This window comes from Marmota marmota, unplaced genomic scaffold, assembly GCF_001458135.2.
Source record: "Marmota marmota marmota unplaced genomic scaffold, marMar, whole genome shotgun sequence".
Classification (NCBI taxonomy): Eukaryota; Metazoa; Chordata; class Mammalia; order Rodentia; family Sciuridae; genus Marmota; species Marmota marmota.
In genome coordinates this window covers 2156650-2175182 of record NW_025999945.1, presented here as the reverse complement: position 1 = coordinate 2175182, position 18533 = coordinate 2156650, and the positions used below count along the sequence as shown (strand labels likewise).

General features: G+C 35.8%; 1 protein-coding gene across 1 annotated transcript in view; it reads right to left on the bottom strand.

Annotated features, from left to right (window-relative positions):
• Window positions 1-18533, bottom strand: part of Nrg3 (neuregulin 3) — a 1019685-nt gene that overhangs the window by 224765 nt on the left and 776387 nt on the right. The gene's annotated exons all lie outside the window — the stretch shown is intronic.

The window sequence follows — 18533 nt, the reverse complement described above, 5'->3', positions numbered from 1 at the left end:
CAGATTAATATATTTATTATTATATTGTAATTGTCTCAATTATTTCAATGATACAGATGTGTTGAGAGGGTTTATCAAGACTTGGAACTCCCGGTTGGGAATTTCCTCTGTCTCATATTCGCATCTCTCTCTGTGTGTTATCCTATTCTTGCTATACCCGCTTTTCTTCACCTTGGCTAGGTATAACATCATCAGTGCCCCCACTTCAGTATGTGCTGCTTGTGGTAAGAGCTGACCAGGAACTCTGTGCAGGGTCTCTATGATGTGATCACCCTGGTGGTGTCTGAAGGACTTCTAGAAAATTTTGGTAAAACATATAACATCTTTTTTGTCCTCATGACACATTCTTGTTTTCCTTCTTTCCTGCTGTGATTTAGAGATAGTCCTGTGGCCTGATGAGTTAGGTCTCATCTCTTTCACTTACCACCAACCACTTTACTTACTTTAATATTTTATTTTTATTTGTCACAATCACTGAATTAAATGTGCCAGCCCTTTACCCAAACCAGTGTCACCTGCTTATTATTTTATAAACTCCTCTCTGTATATACAGCATGTTAAAGACAGCACTTCACCATTTTTTTTCATGCCTTCTGATGTTCCATTCATTTGCCTATAGAATGAATTTGAGAGGGAAGAAATGGACATCAATAGATTGCTAATCCACAGAGTGAGATGATGAAGGAGAGCAATCAAGAACCACCAGGAGCGTTTCTGTTAAAACACTGCAATCTTCAGAATGTTTCTTTTAGATTTTTCAGTGAAAATGCTGGGGGGATAAGTTGAGTTTTATTATATCTTGTCTTACATTTATTCACTTTTTTAATTGAAGAGGAGAATTCCATTCACTATTTCTCTTCCCTGCTTTATCCTATCTGGACATGTTTTCTTTTATGCTTTATTACTTATAAAATGACATCTGTATATGCTGTTCCAATCCTCTATACTGTGGTAAACTCCTGGATTCTGAGTTTTAGGCACTAAAACACTCTTTAAAACTTGCCTTCTGACCAGATGTACAGCAAACGTCCTTATCTCAAAGTGTCATCCAAGGCTATGCCCAACTCTGTGCATTACAGACACTTGGAAAAACACAAAATTGGGGAGGTTACTGGAGCATAAAATTCAACCTCAAATGAGACAATAAAAGCAGAATCAGGCTTATAACCTTCAGCAGTCTCCCTTCCACCTCAACTGTAGTAAATCAAAGCTGCTTCATTTCAACCATGGTATGACAAACCATTTGAGGGGAAACAATTGCAATTCACATGGGATATTTTGGTCAAGTTGACTTCACCGATTGTATTAACACAGAGAAAGACTGGAGAACAAATTATTTTGGAGAGATTTATAGCTCTAGAAATAAAGATACTGAACAATACCATTTAAGTCAGAAGCCTCGGATAAACAAAATTTAAAATTATTGACCTTGATTAATTAGTTAAGAAATAAAATATATACATTCCATTAGATGATAATTGTCCCTTCCTTTAATAGACGATACTGAGCACTTTCTCAATTATTTTGTTTCTCCGATATTCAAATGTATCAAAATACTTCCTTTGTGAGTCCCTGAATAAGAAAATCTTCATCTTCACTCCCATACTTCCTGGCAAAGTATCCCTTGCCAATGAATAAAGTACTCCTCCATTAGCTCTGTGCTCCAAATCATTAATACTGGAGTTTTTAGCAAGCCTAATATCAGAATAAGAAACAGATTGTTCAAGATAAAATAAAAGTGTATTACTCTGCATTGTGGGGCTGCAGTCTCTTTCCCAGGCCCAGAGCAGCCTTACACCCACTTCACATTCCCCTCTGTAACTCCTGGGGTACCCCTGCTTTCATCAGTGGGGAGCTCTTCCATATCTGCACCAAATTTCGTCCTCTTGCTTTCTCAGAAATTTCATTTATACAACTTTGTTTTCCTCCCTTATGCAACATCAACTTCTCTGTCTCTGTAATATCATTTAATATAGGAACATGGCTTTCTGTTAAAATTTACGTGATTTTTTAGCTTCATGTTGCCTTTGACAAATGCCTCCTTCTTTATTCCTCTTCAGAGGTAAAATAAAAAATGTGTAATGAATTTCTTCAGTGACTGGTTTCCGTTTTCTTACGTCATACTTCTCCCAAACTGGTTCTACCTGGGCTTTTCTTCTTCTTCAACCTTGGGACACCACTCTTACCAAGATCACAAGTACTGGCTGGGTGTGATGGTGCATGCCTGTAATTTCAGCAGCTTGGGAGGCTGAAGCATGAGCACCACCAGTTCAAAGCCAGCCTCAGCAATGGCAAGGTGGTAAGCAACTCAGTGAAACCCTGTCTCTAAATAAAATACAAAATAGGCCTGGGCATGTGGCTTAGGAGATGAGTGCCCTCTAGTTCAATCCTCGGTACCAAAAAAAAAAAAAAAAAAAAAAAAANTATATATATATATATATATATATATATATATATAAAATAAATCTCTTATCCATAGAACTTGCCCAGTCTGTGGTGTGTATTACTGTCAATAAAAGGTTGATGAACTCACCTTGTAAATACAACACAACAGTTTCTCCATTCTCTGATATTGCATGAGTGATATAAAGGAAACAACTCAGAATTTGTCAGGAAGCAACATGTTAGCACGAATCACAGAAAGGCTTGTTGCCATCGACAGCTTCAAATGAAAGGCAGGAGAGCCTGAGTCCCATGACAACCAGTGTGAACACTGGCTTCTGAATGACACACTTTTCATTCAGAGTTGATCATTTTCCTCTCAGGTTTACTAGAATTATACTATTTAATGTTGAAAGAAGTTGTCAAAGACTTAGAGGCTCAGAAGCAAAAATAATTCAAAACACCTCAAAGAGAAATGATGCAAAGGCCAATAGGATGATTGGATGGAGGGCTGATGGATGGGACAGAAGGTATGATATTAAAGGGTAAGAGGAAGCCAGGAAGGAATTTGCCTTTGGCACTGCCCACAAAAGAGAGTAATCAGGGTGCTTACTGTAGACATGTTGTAACAGTGCTCCCTTCACCTTCTGAATATAGCCCTTTTGCTCTAAGGCTCATTTTTTAAAAGAACAAGTTTGTTTGTTTGTCTTTTCCCCTCTTTCTTCTCCCCTCTCCTCTCCTAACAAGTTTAGGGAGATAGTGTTATCTTTTCTTCCCCAAGTTAATTGTCCTTGAAAACACCTTCTACAGGAAGGAGATACCCATGGACAAAGTAGGAAGTGAATGTCTCCCAAATTAACAAGTAAATCCTAACAGGGCATCAAGGTGCCCTGGAACCCCCTACCAGAGCACATCTGGAATATAACCCTTGAAGAGTTCCTTTAAAACATCCCCCTATCCCTCTTGATGGGGAGAGTCACAGCCTTTGGGACAGGAGACCCCTGTGTTTCTCCTTTGCTAGCAAAGCAATAAAGCTTCATTTTCTTTTTTCTCAAAAGCTTGTGTTCATTATTAAATTGGATTGGCATTAATTGGCATTGGGGACAAAGACTGAGCTTTTGGTTACAATATTGCCTGGAGATAAAGGAGTTTTCTAGAAAAGACTGAACAGACATCAAAGAACAGCTGCTGAAGAACAGAACATTGAGGAGAACCTTCAAATGTGTTCCTGAAAGGACTCTGGCCTCAGAGCTGATCACCATCAGCCTGCTTACAGGAGTCACAAGAAGACAAAAACTAAGCAATACATTGATGGTTTTAGGGGAAAAAAAATGTACAGACTGAGTACCTAAAATACACATTGGTGAGTTTTATGGGTAACAGGCAAGGTTCAAGGACATGTCTGTAAAATACTGCTCAATATGAGCAAATGATCACTGCTGCCACCCCTGAATAGCAATCCAGTTTTACAAAGAACAAAAAAATGTTCACCTTATTTCCTTGTTTGGAACATTAAGAAACTTGGAGGAAAAAGAAAGTGAAAAAGGTGATATACTTATATACCCATCATCAGGTCCCAAGGATAAAAATAAAATATGTATCAGCTTTTGTGATTGTTGGTTTCTGCTCATACTCATTATAACTTGTGAGTAACATTAATATATGATAATATCACAATATAAACCAATTTGAAGTCACCTCCAATAAAATTATCATTTTTACGTTCTAATAATATAAATTTGCTTTAGAAAATGAAGCTCCCTGAAAAGTAGAAAGATACAAGGATGTTAGGTAAATAATGCTACACAGACAATGGGATCTTTGAATAACAAGGTAGGAGCCAATTAAATGGAATTGAGGTTCATCCTTTAGAAATGATGTTAAAGCTTCTTTTTGGCTGTGAAAAGGATGAGAGAGTTACCTGGGGTGCCAATTTAAGAAACAAGAGACTTGATAACTTGTGAGGAGAGCAGTAAAGAGGGATAGGAAAAAAAAAATATTTGTAATGAAAACACTTTCATACTGTTTGATACTGAGCCGCATGAATGTTCTACTATGCTTTAAACAGAGTATAAACTGGACTTTAGAATAAAAACTCTTTTAACTCTATTAGTTATCCATAACACTTAGCACAATTATAGGAATTCGGCAGATATTAGTTGAATGTTGCAGTATACAGACTAAAACACATCTAAACCTGTAAAATAGTACAACAGGTCAAATTGGGAACGTCTATGTCACTTAGACAAAATCATTTGAATGCCTACTGTGACAAAGACACAGTAGGCACATGGGATGCCCCAGTGATCATCCAACATAGTCCCTTATTTTTCAGCAATCTGCTGATTAATTACCATAATGACATACACAAAAAAATAAATAAATAATGCCTAACAAAACGCTCTGAAATACTCAATGTGTTTTATGTGACATATATTTAAGGAGCAAGAACTTTTTACAAAATCTGTTGTAACATGCTCTAACAACATGCTCTATCTTTTAATTTGGATCTTATGTCGTATAATAAATCTTCATAATTTTCTTCATCTAGATCATTCCTTCTTAGTCTTAGTTGCATTGTTTAAACATAAATGTGGACAGTAATGACTATTTTATGTTGTAATTGCAAGAGTTAAATCATAGAATGCACATAACAAATACAAATGTACCTGACAAAGCTTCTTACATAAATTTAGAATAGGTCCTTAATCATTATTATTTGTATCTGAAGATGTTTGTACAATAAGAATACTGAATTGATATTCAAATTTCTCATTGCCGACTCCTAAATGAGGGACAAAATTTACAAATTATCCATAAAACATTCCTTTTGGGTCTGAAAGTGTTCCTGGACCATGGAAAATGGGTTATGCATAATATTTGGAAATTTCTTGCAGATATAATCACAGAGCTTTGCTGGGAAGATAAGGAATCAGGAAAAATTAGAAACTTGATAATCTCATGGCTTAAAAAAAAAACTGGAAGTCAAGTGTTTTGTCAGAGAATTCCACGTTAATTCTGTGACAAAACTTTCCCTAAAGAGGGTGGAATTTTCAAGATTTAAAAAATAATAATTAATCAATCAATTAATTAATTAAAAAGGAAACATAGTATTGGAGACACCAACCAGTATAACTGAACAACTCTTCAGAGAAGAGACTAAGAAGTTGAGGGAGGCATACCCAGAACATCCAGAGGTTGCTCTCAAAAAATTATTTACAGATAAAATGAATCATCAAAAATTCATTTTAACTGCTCAAAATTTTATCACGTATCTCTCAATGTGCCAGGAACTAGGTTAAGTACTTTGGATTGTACCACTTTATACAACCATTTATCCTAAACTCCTAAACTGTATTAATTATACATCCATCTTTTCACCTGTGTTAAGTTGACTCTTTAATCATACCACTATCCATTAGGCTTAATGCTCTATGCTTAATCTATACATTTGAAGAAACGGCTGTGGTAACCAGAGCAACATGTATTGAAATGAAAACAGAAATATAGACCAATAGAACAGAACAGAGAGCCTAGTAAACCCACACATCTGTAGCCATCTAATTTTTAATATAGTTAATAAGAATACACAGTGGGAAAAAAACAGATGTTTCAAAAAAAATGCAGGGAAAATTTGCTGTCCACATATATAGAAGAACAAAACTAGACCCTTATATCTTACTATTTACAAAAATCAACTAACTGATGATTTAAAGGCTTAAATAGAAGACTGAAACTTACCAACTATGAAACTTCAATTTGAAATATGACCCTGATATTAAGTAAAAGCTCATATCCCTGTGTTTCTGATTATTGCCAACAATGTGGTCCATTTTTATTAGATGAAAACATAGGAGAAATGCTTTAGGTCATTGAAATGGGCAAATTATTTTTTGGACAGACCCCAAAAGCATGGTCAACAAAAGCACAGTTAGAGAAATGTAATTACAGTAAAAGAAAAATCTTCTGCTCAATAAAGGAAATAATCAAAAGATTGAATGGATAATCTGTAGAGTGGGAGAAAATATTTACAAACTGTTTCTGATGAGGGGTTATTATTCAGAACATATAAGGAACTCAAAAGCTCAAGGACAAAAATAATTTTAAAAAAAAGTTTTAAAAGTGGAAGCTGGGGCTGTAGCTCATTGGTATAGTGCCTGCCTCGAATGTGTGAGGCACTGGGTTTGATTCTCAGCACCACATAAAAATAAATAAAGATATTGTGTCCAACTACAACTAAAAATAATATTTTTAAAAAAGTTTTCAAAGTGGGAAGTAGACCACAAAATACTTTCTATATAAGTCTTGACATGGAAATATTGCAAAAGAGGACATACAAAGGGCCAACAGGTATATGATAAAATTCTCAATATCACTAGTCATCAGGGAAATGCAAATTGAAACCACAATGAGGTATCTCCTTTACTTCAGTAAGAATGGTTACTTCCAAAGAAAGAAGGTAACAAGTGCTGGTGAAGACTTGGGAAAGAGAACTCCTGCACACTGTCAGTAGGAACATAAATTAGTATAGGCATTAAGGGAAAACAGTATGGCGATTTCTCACAAAATTAAAAATAGAACTACTATATGCTCCAGCAGTTCCACTAGTAGTAGTTATATTTCCAAAGGAAATGAAACTGTAAAACAAAGAAATATTTGTTGTAGCACTATTTATAACAGCCCCCAAAATCAAAATAACTTACGTTTCCATCAACTGATGAAAGGATAAAGAAAATGTAGTCCACGTGCATCATGGAATACTATCCAGATATGATAATAAAAATGCTATCATTTACAAGAGCATGGATAAAAATGAAAATGACTACGTTAAATCAAATGAGCCGAAAAGATAAGGACCACGTGATTTCACTCATATGTGAATCTTAAAAATGTTGACCTCATAGAAGTTGATAGTGGAATGGTGGCTACCAGAGGAAGGTGAGAAAAGGAGATGAAGTGCTAGGGAGAGGCTGAATCATAAGGGTAAGAGGTTTTGGTGTGCTATTGTACACAGCAGGATGACTACGGATAATGATAGTGCACCTTATTTTTCAAAAACTAAGGACTTTGAATATTTTCACAATACAGAATGAATGTTTTCAGAGATAAATATGATTAACCAGATTTAATTCTTTTAGAAATTATATTGAAAAAAGTCCGTATAATTATATGTTTTTATGTATCTACTAAAATAAATATGCATTGATGATGTAAAAAGAACATCTCATTCTTGGATCCTCATAAAAAATACAATTTAAAAGTCTCTTTTTACCACAAAATTGTCTTGATCCCATCAGAAAAAGCACTTGGAAGGCTAAAGTACAGAATCAGTACATCTGATTTAAAATTATTAAAAATGTAAAATTATTTAAAAACAGTAATTTGAGCAGACCAATTAACTTCTCTGAATTTCAGTTTTCTTATAATTTATGTGGAATAATAAGAGAAGAAGTGTCAACTCAGGTTTAAGAAAGTATTTAGCACACAGTGAGTCTTCATTCCATGAAAGCCCCTATGCTGGAATTTGAACTATAACCCTGGTATTAAGCAAAAGCTCATGTCCCTTTGTCTATGAGTATTGCCAACAATGTAGTCTATTTTTATGCTTCTCCATGCTCACTTCTATAATCCATATTATGAGAGGCTATTTACAATTTGTGTGTTCAATTTTTTAAAACTATATAAAAACTGAAAGGAGGACGGTAGTATCAAATTAGAAATAGATGGTAATAGCTCAAACCATTCCATTTCCTGTCAGTCACACAAGAGTGAAATTGCTCTATCATCCTCTATTAAAATAGCTCTCTCATGGAAGGAGGATGGTGAGTGCAGGTTGGTGTGGCACTGTGTTGGCTGTTCCAGCAATGACATCATATAATGTACCATCAAACAAATGGATAATTCTGTTATTATCTCCAAAATGTAACAGCTCCCAGGCATAGAATATAAATAAACAGAAACATTTAGAAATCTAATTAGCACAGGTAAAATTCATTATGGTTATTCCTGCACTTTACAGACAGTGGTTATAACTAGTGGTACATGTAATTGTATTAGCATTGAAATTTATACAGACTGGACTAAGAGGAAGCACAAAAGCCATTAGGGAAAGAAAGTAATGTCAGATGTCCTGGACCCCTTTGGGTGAGGACCAATTCAGTTTTGTGCTTTTGTTTCTTTGGTTTTCATCTTCAGGTACTTGTGGCCAAATTGTCCATCATTTTTCTTTCAGTTATTTGTTATACTCACTCAAGAATATGCCAGCTCGAATCATCTAGATAAAATGTCTATTAGACTACCTATAAAAGATTGTCTCCTTAGATTTTTCTATGGTAGGGGGAACAGATACATTATGGACACAGAAAGAATTCATGTATAAATCTAGCCAGGGGGTCGCATCCTTGTACCTAATTTGACAAGGTGACAACTGTCCTCAACAGGTATCCATGGAGGGTTGATTTTGGGACCCACCCTCAGAAACCAAAATCTGGAGATACTCAATTCCCTTCTACAAATGATGCAGCACTTGCATATAACCTAACTACTACATCCTACTGTATACTTTAAATCATCTCTATATCATTTATAGTACACAATACAGTACAAAGGCTATGTAAATAGTGTCTGCTTTATTGTTTAGGGAATAATAAGAAAAAATGTCTAACACATTTAGTAAAGACATAATTGATACTATTTTGGGCTGAAATTTCAGTTGAAGAGGGTTGATTAGCAAATATAGAAATAAACTGCAAAGAAAAAGTTCGTAGGAAATAAAGGTATAATGAGAATTAACCAACTGAGGCTTCAAATAGCTTATGTGAATATAAGAACCTGATAGATCCCTCAAATTGTATAGTAGGGGCAAGGGCTAGGGAAGAGGTGGAACTTGTCACCCATTCTGAGCCTGATGCCTTCTAAAACAGGTAGCACATGCGCAAAACAACTTTTATCAACTATGGGTGTCCTGTGGACAGAGACAAAGCACTGGTAGGATTTTTTTCCCCTTTTGGAAATCACTGGTGTAAGTAGAATGGAGCCCTGGAAATTATGAATTCCTGATCACCAAGAGAAGCCAGAATTCCACCCAGGGCATGCTCATGTAGAGCCACAATGGGGCACTTGTCTGCCTGGCTCTGATCCACCCCCACTCTACCTATGAGTGAAACCCCATTTGGCAAGGTTAAACTCAATAAACCTTGAGCCTGAATATGAAGAGCACACAGGAAAATGAGGACTCTCAAAGAAAGAGGAAGGACGTGAGGAATCCTAATAACTACCTCCCTGAGTAAGAGCTCTGTCAACATTTGAAACCATTCCTTTATTTCTCCTTTCTGGTCTGCACAGTCCATTGGGTTCAAACTCTAGCTCTACCATGGGCTAAATGTATATCCTTGGGCAAATTTTAATTTGTCTCACTTTCCTCATTAAAATGGGGGTTTAACTCAATCTACATCATAAAACTGAGGATTATCTGTAAAGTGCTTAGATAATGCCTGGCACACAGCTATCATCCAAAAAGTGTTTGTTATGATTATGCTTTTAATGGTTATTATATTTCAAAATTATTAAAAATTATTTTAAAGTAAGTATTCAATATAATGTAAGCATTGAAGAAAATATAAATACAGAAAATATTGGCAACAATTGTGTAGTCTCACCACAATTTGCAATGTGTTGTCTTCAAGTTATTTTTTAAAGCACATGTTAAGTGTAAGCACATATATTTTGAAAATCTCATTGACCCCATGGTCCAGCTTCATTTTTTTTTAATCCCAGTGTAATTATTTGTAGCTCTGCTTTATACTCTCTCTTCTAGTGTAGATGATAAATTATATGGTCACTCTATTCATAGCAATATAGACTGTTTTGAATCTTATATTCTATTTAATATCATAAAGTTGTTGCTTCCTAAAACATGAGACATTATTCTAAAATAGTATGGGTAACTGAGTTCTATTCAGTTCCTGACTGAATCAGGTTTAACCAACTCTATTTCTTCCAAAAAAAAAAAAAAAGAAGAAGAAAAGAAAAAGAAAAGGAAAACAGGAACAATGTTAAAGTTATAAATGATAAATCTTTTGAAGTTAAATTAAATCCCTCACAGTGTTCTATCTAAAAAGAAATCCACAAAAGCACCAGGTCTGTGTAGTTATGAAGTATATGATTAAGGCATTTTTAAACAAATGAGGAAACCAGATTGTTCTTAACTTCTGATGGGAGAGATAGTTTCACACTATTTTAAAAAATATTTCTCCTAATCTCAAACTACAAACCTAAATTTCTGATAGATTATGATTATGTGTAAGCATGCATGAATATATGATAAAAGTAAATAAGTAATAATAAAATTGAGTTGCTGAGTTAATTATTTCCTGTTGCAGAAAGCACACATATTAACATATATGAGGTGCTTTTGTTTTTTTGTATTTGATGATATTGAGAATTGGACCTAGGAGCTCTCCACCATTGAGCTGTATCTCCATCCCTTTTTATTTTGAGACAGAGTCTGGCTAAATTGCCAAGGATGGCCTTGAATTTGGTATGTTCCTACCTCAGCCTCTGTACTAGCTATGATTACAGGTGTATACCACCAATGTATGAATTATATTTTTAAATAACTGACAGGTTTGGTTGTGGTAAAAGGCAAAATTATTACTCGAATGTCATAAATAGTAAATAGTAATCTGGAAAAATTGCAAAATCTATTAGAGGAAATAGTTTATTTTTCTTAAAATAAACTCTTAATACCAAAAACTTAGAGCTTTTTAAAGTGAACAAAGAATAAATATTTAACAAATGTAGAGATTAAACTAAGCAATATTCAAAAGAAAAAATGATTTAATATTTCCTACAAAGAAATGCAATTTAAGGCCTGTAATGTTAGCAATTAAAACAATACCATCCCGTGCTAGTAAACAACAAAAAAGTAAAGTCAACCTTTCTACACTATAGTCATAAAAATGTAAATTGATCCACATTTTTTGGAGAAAAATTTATCAAAATGTATCAAAAGTCTAGGAATTTACCCAAAATAAATCATTTGGACCCCAAGATACGGAGATTTATATATAATGCTTGTCATTCACTGTAATCAGAAAAATTTGAAACCTACTAAATGAATCACCATGAATGACTAGTTCAATCATTTATGTTATATCCTTGTAATGGTACACCTTCTGAAATAATAGTTTAAAAATATAAAATTACATAGTGCTGTGGGAATATGTTAATGATATATTCCATGGGGAAAAAAGAAAGTTACAAAATATGTACAGAACCATCCCAATTGTGTGGGGCTAAATGAGTATATTGTGAAATAAGATGTAAACGATTAATTTTTCCCATTTGAGATTTGACTAAGGTGTAGTAAATATGCTAGAAGATCAGTGATGAAATGTGAGACAAATCATCACATGCAGCATTTATACAGGAAATAATAAAATCAAACACTCTGAAGCCATTTCATAAGGTTTGATCTCTCCAACTGAGTTGAAAATACAAAGGGACAGGAGAGATGAAAGGGTGCATCTCCACTGGACCTGGGGATTCTGAGTGGCCTGCTCTCCCAGGCTGACTGTGGGCATGTGTGCCTGAGAACTGAGAACTGGTTAGAAGCTATTAAGTCCTGCCCCACAGGCCACCTGAGTAGGCAGGAAGACAATCCATATCTTCCCTTGGGAGGGGCAATTAGTAAACAAGGGAGACAGTTGAGCCAGGGCATTGTGGGAGACAAAGGCAGCTGTGTTTATCTCTCATCCTAAGAGTTCTACTTTCAATGTATTGGCTCAACCTGAATACCCACATATTCCACAAAATACATAAAATAGTTGTGATAATGAATACTAATTGGTTGTTAGTGGTTATCCCTGAACTGTGTATTTGTGGGTAATTTTTTGTTTCTTATAAATAACAATATTTTTCTACTATACTAAAAATGGATAGGTTTTTATTTGCAAGTATGATTGATAAATCTTGGTGTTTTATGCAATTGAAAAGGATAGACTTAACTGGATTAGCAATCAAATGCATGAAAATGCCACAGACTTGATAAAACAGATTTTTATGAGATTCATGGAGACATGGTCAAAAAATCAAGTAATTGTGTCATTCCTTCTCATTTGAGGCTGGAAAAATACATATTTTACAAATAAATCCATTTTACAAAATGTATTTTTTTTGGCTTTTATAGCGCATACTATGGGAGACTTCATATTTCTAGGATATTCCAGTCTGAAAAACACCCTCTCTCATCTGTATGGACCAGTAGCAAATTGTGATCAGTTTATATTTTCTGCCTTCAAAAATTTGATCCCTCCCCCATTTATTAATGAAAATTTCACTCCAATACCATGCTGTACACTTCCATAGAGGTTCCCTTCACAATCTAGTATGAATGGTACCTTTAATGTAAGAGTATGTATCCTGTGCAACAGTACAAATCCACAACATCCTATGTAAACATCTCATTGCAGTCCTCCCTCCTAGCCTTTCCTGAGATCTCTCTCTCCATTTTATGTGAATTTATATTACACCTTCATTTTTTACAGTATTTCCTGAAGCTGTCACACCTTTTCTTTGTGTCCTTATTTGTACCTTTTTGTCTCCTCTGTAACAATTGGAGAAACTTGAGATTAGGTTATTTGTCTCATGCTTTATAATCCCTGGCAGCATCTGTCTCAGTGCCTTATACACTGTGTGTTAACACAGGTGACAGTTAAAGTCACAAAAACAGCAATGATAAAAATAATGGATAATATTCATTGAAGGCTCCCCATTTGCCAAGTACAACAGGCCCTGAATGGATCATTCCATTTAGCTCTAGCAATAGCTGTATATGCTACAGACTATTAATATGTTCATTTATAAAGAAGAAAGAAAACCAAGGCTCATCAATCTTAAGTAACTTCTCCAATGTTAAACTATTTAGTAAAATCTTGAACAAAGAATGAAGGAAAAAAATCTCAATCTCCTCTTTATATACTTTGGAGCTTATAATTCACTTTAATTATAGTTTACTGGACTATGAGATTACTGATGGTTGGTGCTATGGACTGTGACCCCACCCGAGATTTCTATATTGAAACCTAATCTCCAACATGGAAGCATCTAGAGGCAGGGGCCTTAGGGGGTGATGTGTACATGAGGGTGGAGCCCTCATGATGGGGTTTAATTCCCTATAAGAGACCCCAGGGAGCTGTCTTTCCCCTTTCACCACCATGAGAGGGTGTATAGAGAAGGTAGCATTTATAAGAAAGCTGCTATCCTTTGGCAGTAAATCCACCAGCACTTGCTCTCCACCCCCCCTCCTAGTACTGGGGACTAACTTAGGTGTGCTTCACCACTAAGCTAAATCCTCAGTCCTTTTATTTTTTTTATTTTTAGATAGAGTTTCACCATGTTGAGGGTGCTGGCCTTGAACTTTTGATCCTCCCGACTCAGCCTCCCAAGTTTCTGGGATTACAGATATGCACCATTGCATGCACCAAAATTCTGCCAACACCTTGATTTTGAACTTTCCAGTGCCTAAGATGGTAAAAAAAAAAAAAAAAAAAAAAAAGTTTCTTGCTTATAGACCACACCGTTTATGGTATTTTGTTATAATCACAAAGTAAATTAAGACAACGGATTCTGTAATCATTACAGTTTGCATAAAATGTGGTATACGTTATATATGCTTAATTACTTGGCAAATAAATGAATATGTAAAGGTGTTATTTTGGCAGTGTTGGGCCCCACTTTTGAATTGCTTGCAGGTGTAGCCTACTCTGTTATGAGGGGTCTGTCACCTTCTTTTAACTAGAAGGCCCAGAAGATCTTCTGCAGATAAAGAAACTGAGGCACAATTAACACTGTGATTTGCACAAGGCCATACTGCAGTCAGCAGCTAGTCATAAGATTAGAAAAAGACTCTGACCCCCAATTCAGAGCACATTTATTATACCCTATTTCATTGCTGACAAACAGAACATATGTTTCTGAGTTACAAATACTGAGAGGGGCAAGAGGATAGTAAGGGTCTTTTGTGGAGGAAGCTTCCTGTTAAGGCCCTTCCAGGAACACCTCCTGTGTCTATGTAGTAAACACCCAGCCAGCCCTCCCTGTTCCCACACTGGCTTTTCCAAGATGTTCTCAGATTCTCTCCCCTCACTGTGCTAGATATGACAAAGGAGCACCCCCTATGCCCTGAAATTGAGGGTTTAGACACTGGTGGTTGACAATCCTGTGGGTGTCCTGGTACATGGGAAAAGAGATGGAGCTCTGGCCTGAGTTAGTTGTCCCTTCAGACCATTCAGAATAGGAGCCTGTTAACTGTGCTATCTCTTGGACTAGACTCACAGGCTATGGCAGGTCTAATTTTGGACTCCTGAAGTGATTATTTACTAGGAAGTTGAGGCACACAATTTGAGTTTGGGGTGATGATGGAAATCTAACCTGAGACCATTTTTTTTCATTAGTCTTCTTCCGAACCACATTCACACCAGGATTCTCACATCTTCTATGGTGTTCTGAGAGTAGAACCTGGGTTCTAAGAGCCAAAGCAACTGCAGATGAAAGCATATCAGCATATAGGGACTGATGCTGGGAGGTGTCTCTATTCTTCCATGGAGAATAGATGACTCCAAGAGTTTAAGCTATACCAGGTGCATGCTAAAGCTTGGACACACAGACCTATTGCCTGCTGCCATAGCCATGGGGCATAGCATGCTGATGGAGAGGGAAAGGCACAGGAAGATCTGGAATGGCTGCCTCTAGATGTGTGTGGTAGAGGAGAACACTCACTTCTGAAGGACTTCTTCTCTATCCCACCCCAGCCTCTGATTCTGCTCTGAATCTAGTTCTGGGAGCCCCTCTCAGGATCTCACTGGTTAGGATCTCAAGGAGAACTCAGAGTGGCATGCACACATGAAAGAAACAAACATGCCTGAATCTGTAGCTATCCCACTGCTCTCTGCCCCTGTCTAGCTGCATGTCAAGGTGGTGGAGGTTACCTGACCTGAATGGGTATAGGTGAACAGGAAGAGAAACAGGGGCAGGAGTCAATAGGTTGATCACAGTTTTGTGGGGAGCAACAATTACATTATAAAGAAAAAGAAGATTGAGGACTTCTTAGAATCTGAATGCAGCTATTCATGGGAAGGTACAGAAGTTGCAGGAGGCAGGGTAAAATATGCCCTTCAGGATTGCTTCATCAGTTGGTGCTGACTCCTACACAGAAGTTCACATCCTCTTGGCCTTGACAAGAGTACATTCTACTTTATTACTTTCCTACCTTTCACAAGAATCCCTACTTATTAGTCAAAGGTGTCATCTGAATGTTGAGTTGCAATTCATTGAATCCACTGGAAGTTCTGATTGAGCTGACAGTTATATGCATTAGATACTTTTTTTGAAAAAAAAACTTTAAGTTATATACTTTTCAAAAAAAGTATCTAATACATATAACTTATAAAGTTTGATTGTTGTGTACATGTTTAATAGACTGGAATAATCTTACAGGTTCTCTGGGGAGAGGTAAAATGGGTGAGTTTTTGGAATAGCACATGTCAAGACCCAGCTAGGGATTATAAGACACTTGTGATAGCAGCCATTGAACCTCTTAGAGTAACTCCTTTGCATCATTTCCCAAATATATGTAATATGAGATTGTAATATATGTAATATTATATTATCTTGTAATATATGTAATATTATATTTTAAAGATTTATCATCAAGGTACTTGTTTATGACCCACTTTACAGTGTCTGAGGGAGAAAGAAGAGCACAAGCATCTAAACCCTTGTTATTGGGATTTCAGTGACTTGAAGCAGGCATTGGGCAAATACTGAGAGAGGAGAAAAAGGAAGAAGAGATGGAGGGAAGAAAGGGAACAGAGGAGAAAAAATGGAAGTATTAGAGGGAAGCATATTTCCTGAGCATAAAGTCATTCCAAATATATCATGAGCAGCAAATTAAACAATCCTTCAGCAAGAATTTTGACAAGAAAATTTCATTAGGGATTTAAATCTCTATGGAAGCTCAAGTTGCTGCATTAAGATATGAAAATTGTGCAAATATTGTTCCTTAGAATGATGTTTGCCGCAGGTCATTGAGTTTCAGTCAATGAAATTTAGAGTGATAAATGTCCTGTTGAAAATAACTGGAGGGAGGGAGGGTTCTGGGAGAGGAGGAAAGAACACTGCATTTGGGAGCACAGGCCGCCCTGGAGTCATTTGGAAGAGAAGTAAGACTCCAGTATTTTATTAACTAGTTGTGTGACCTTAAGCAAGTTTATTTAGCATCTCTGAGGTTTAATTTCCTCATCTACAAAATGTGGGCAATTTGTACTATATGCCCTGCTGGCCTGTGACTCGGAAGATTTACTGAAATAATCCAGGTAAAAACCCTTTGGCACAGTATCTGGTACCCAGGACATTTAAATACACATAGTAATTATGGGTGAGATAAGATTCATCTGGAAATGACCCTGTGGATCTCTGGGACAGATGCTTAGAGATACCATTATTGCCACTGCCTGAGGCTTGGGAGCCAAATAAATCTGCCAAGGTCACATTGGGGTGAATGTTACACCAGATTCACACCTGTGTGTTGTGTCACTAGTCTATGGGGAACTCAGAGACTAAGTCATATTTGCATAATTTTGAATTAACAGACTCTTATTGATTAGTAGCTGCTCAGAAAACATTGATAAAATAAATTAATGATTTCAAAAATAAATCAATGTATACATGCATGAATGGAAGATATAATATTTTTTTCCCATTTAAACTGTGTCTCCAGGACTCATCCATGGATTCTTAATGCTTATTTGCTTTTCTATTTCAAGGAATCCTGGCACTTTGCCTCACATCATCATAAGCCTTTTTTCAGAAAACAGGAGTAAAAGAAAAATAACTTCATATTATTCTGTAACCCAAATACTAAAAGTCCCCTTGGAGCATTTCAGCATATTTCTGTTTCACCTTTGAATGAAAATAGGATCTTCCTTTTGTGATTTTATAAAAATTATTTTCTATTTTGTGGTTTCAGTTAATAGAAATATTTCATATAGCTGTCATTTTAATGTCAGATTAATACAGCAGGCAATATATGTGATATGATATTTTACTTAAAGTTTTTGGGTTTTGCTATTTAGAATATCCAATGTTTTCACCATTAGAAATATCACAGAACTAACTAAATAAATAAATGATATGCATGCAAAAATAGTCACTGTGACAGGAGGATCATCCTTCTCTGAGGAGTACACAGTCATTAGTTGAAGGTTTCACCTTTGCTTTTTTGCTATGATGGATTATGATATCTAATTGGATAGCAAAATTTGATTCAAAATTTAAGGAAGTTATTTTACCTACTTTGTATCATATGCAAAGCCCAGTATTCTGTACTCTATAGACATTTCTCAGTTACATACGAAAGAGAGAAAAAGGAGGCAGAAAGGAGGAGGGAGGTTAGGAGAAAGGAAAGAAAATAGTGAAGAAAGGGAAAGATGGAAAAGAGAAAAGGGAAAGGAAACTATGAGAATGAAAAACCAATAGGAAACTGGATATATTAGGGAATTTCTTTCTAAAAAAAGAAAAAAAAACCAAAGGAAGAATCACCACACCCATTTTTGCTTGCGATTCTAATATTCCGAATATGTGTATAACCACAACCAAAAATAGCTATTCAGAAACTACCTTAATAAGCAGCCACAATTATATGATAAATAAGAGGCAACATAGTCCCATAAGACCATGGTATTTCGATAATTCCTAGAGAACACTGCCCTACATTTCGGAGAACATAGGTATCCATGGCTGTGCTGGTAGCTGGCTTTTCAACAACCTTCACTTTCTCAAGGAGTGTTAAATTTGCAAATAATAGTGCTAATTACTGCATCCACAGGCTACCTTGTCAGAATAAAACTCATTTAAATCAAAGTAAACAAAAACTTCTTTTATTTTAGGAAATTTGCATTCACCTCAGGACATGTAGCTGGAAATTAGGAGCCAAGGATGAAAATACATTTTGAAAAGATGTTGAAAGATAGCTAGACATGTTCGTCATGCCACAAAATCCATTCAAACCAGCAGGACAACCTCTGTCTATAGTCAATACAAAATATTTTGCGAAAATCCGTGTTATACAAGTTCAATATTCCGAAAACATA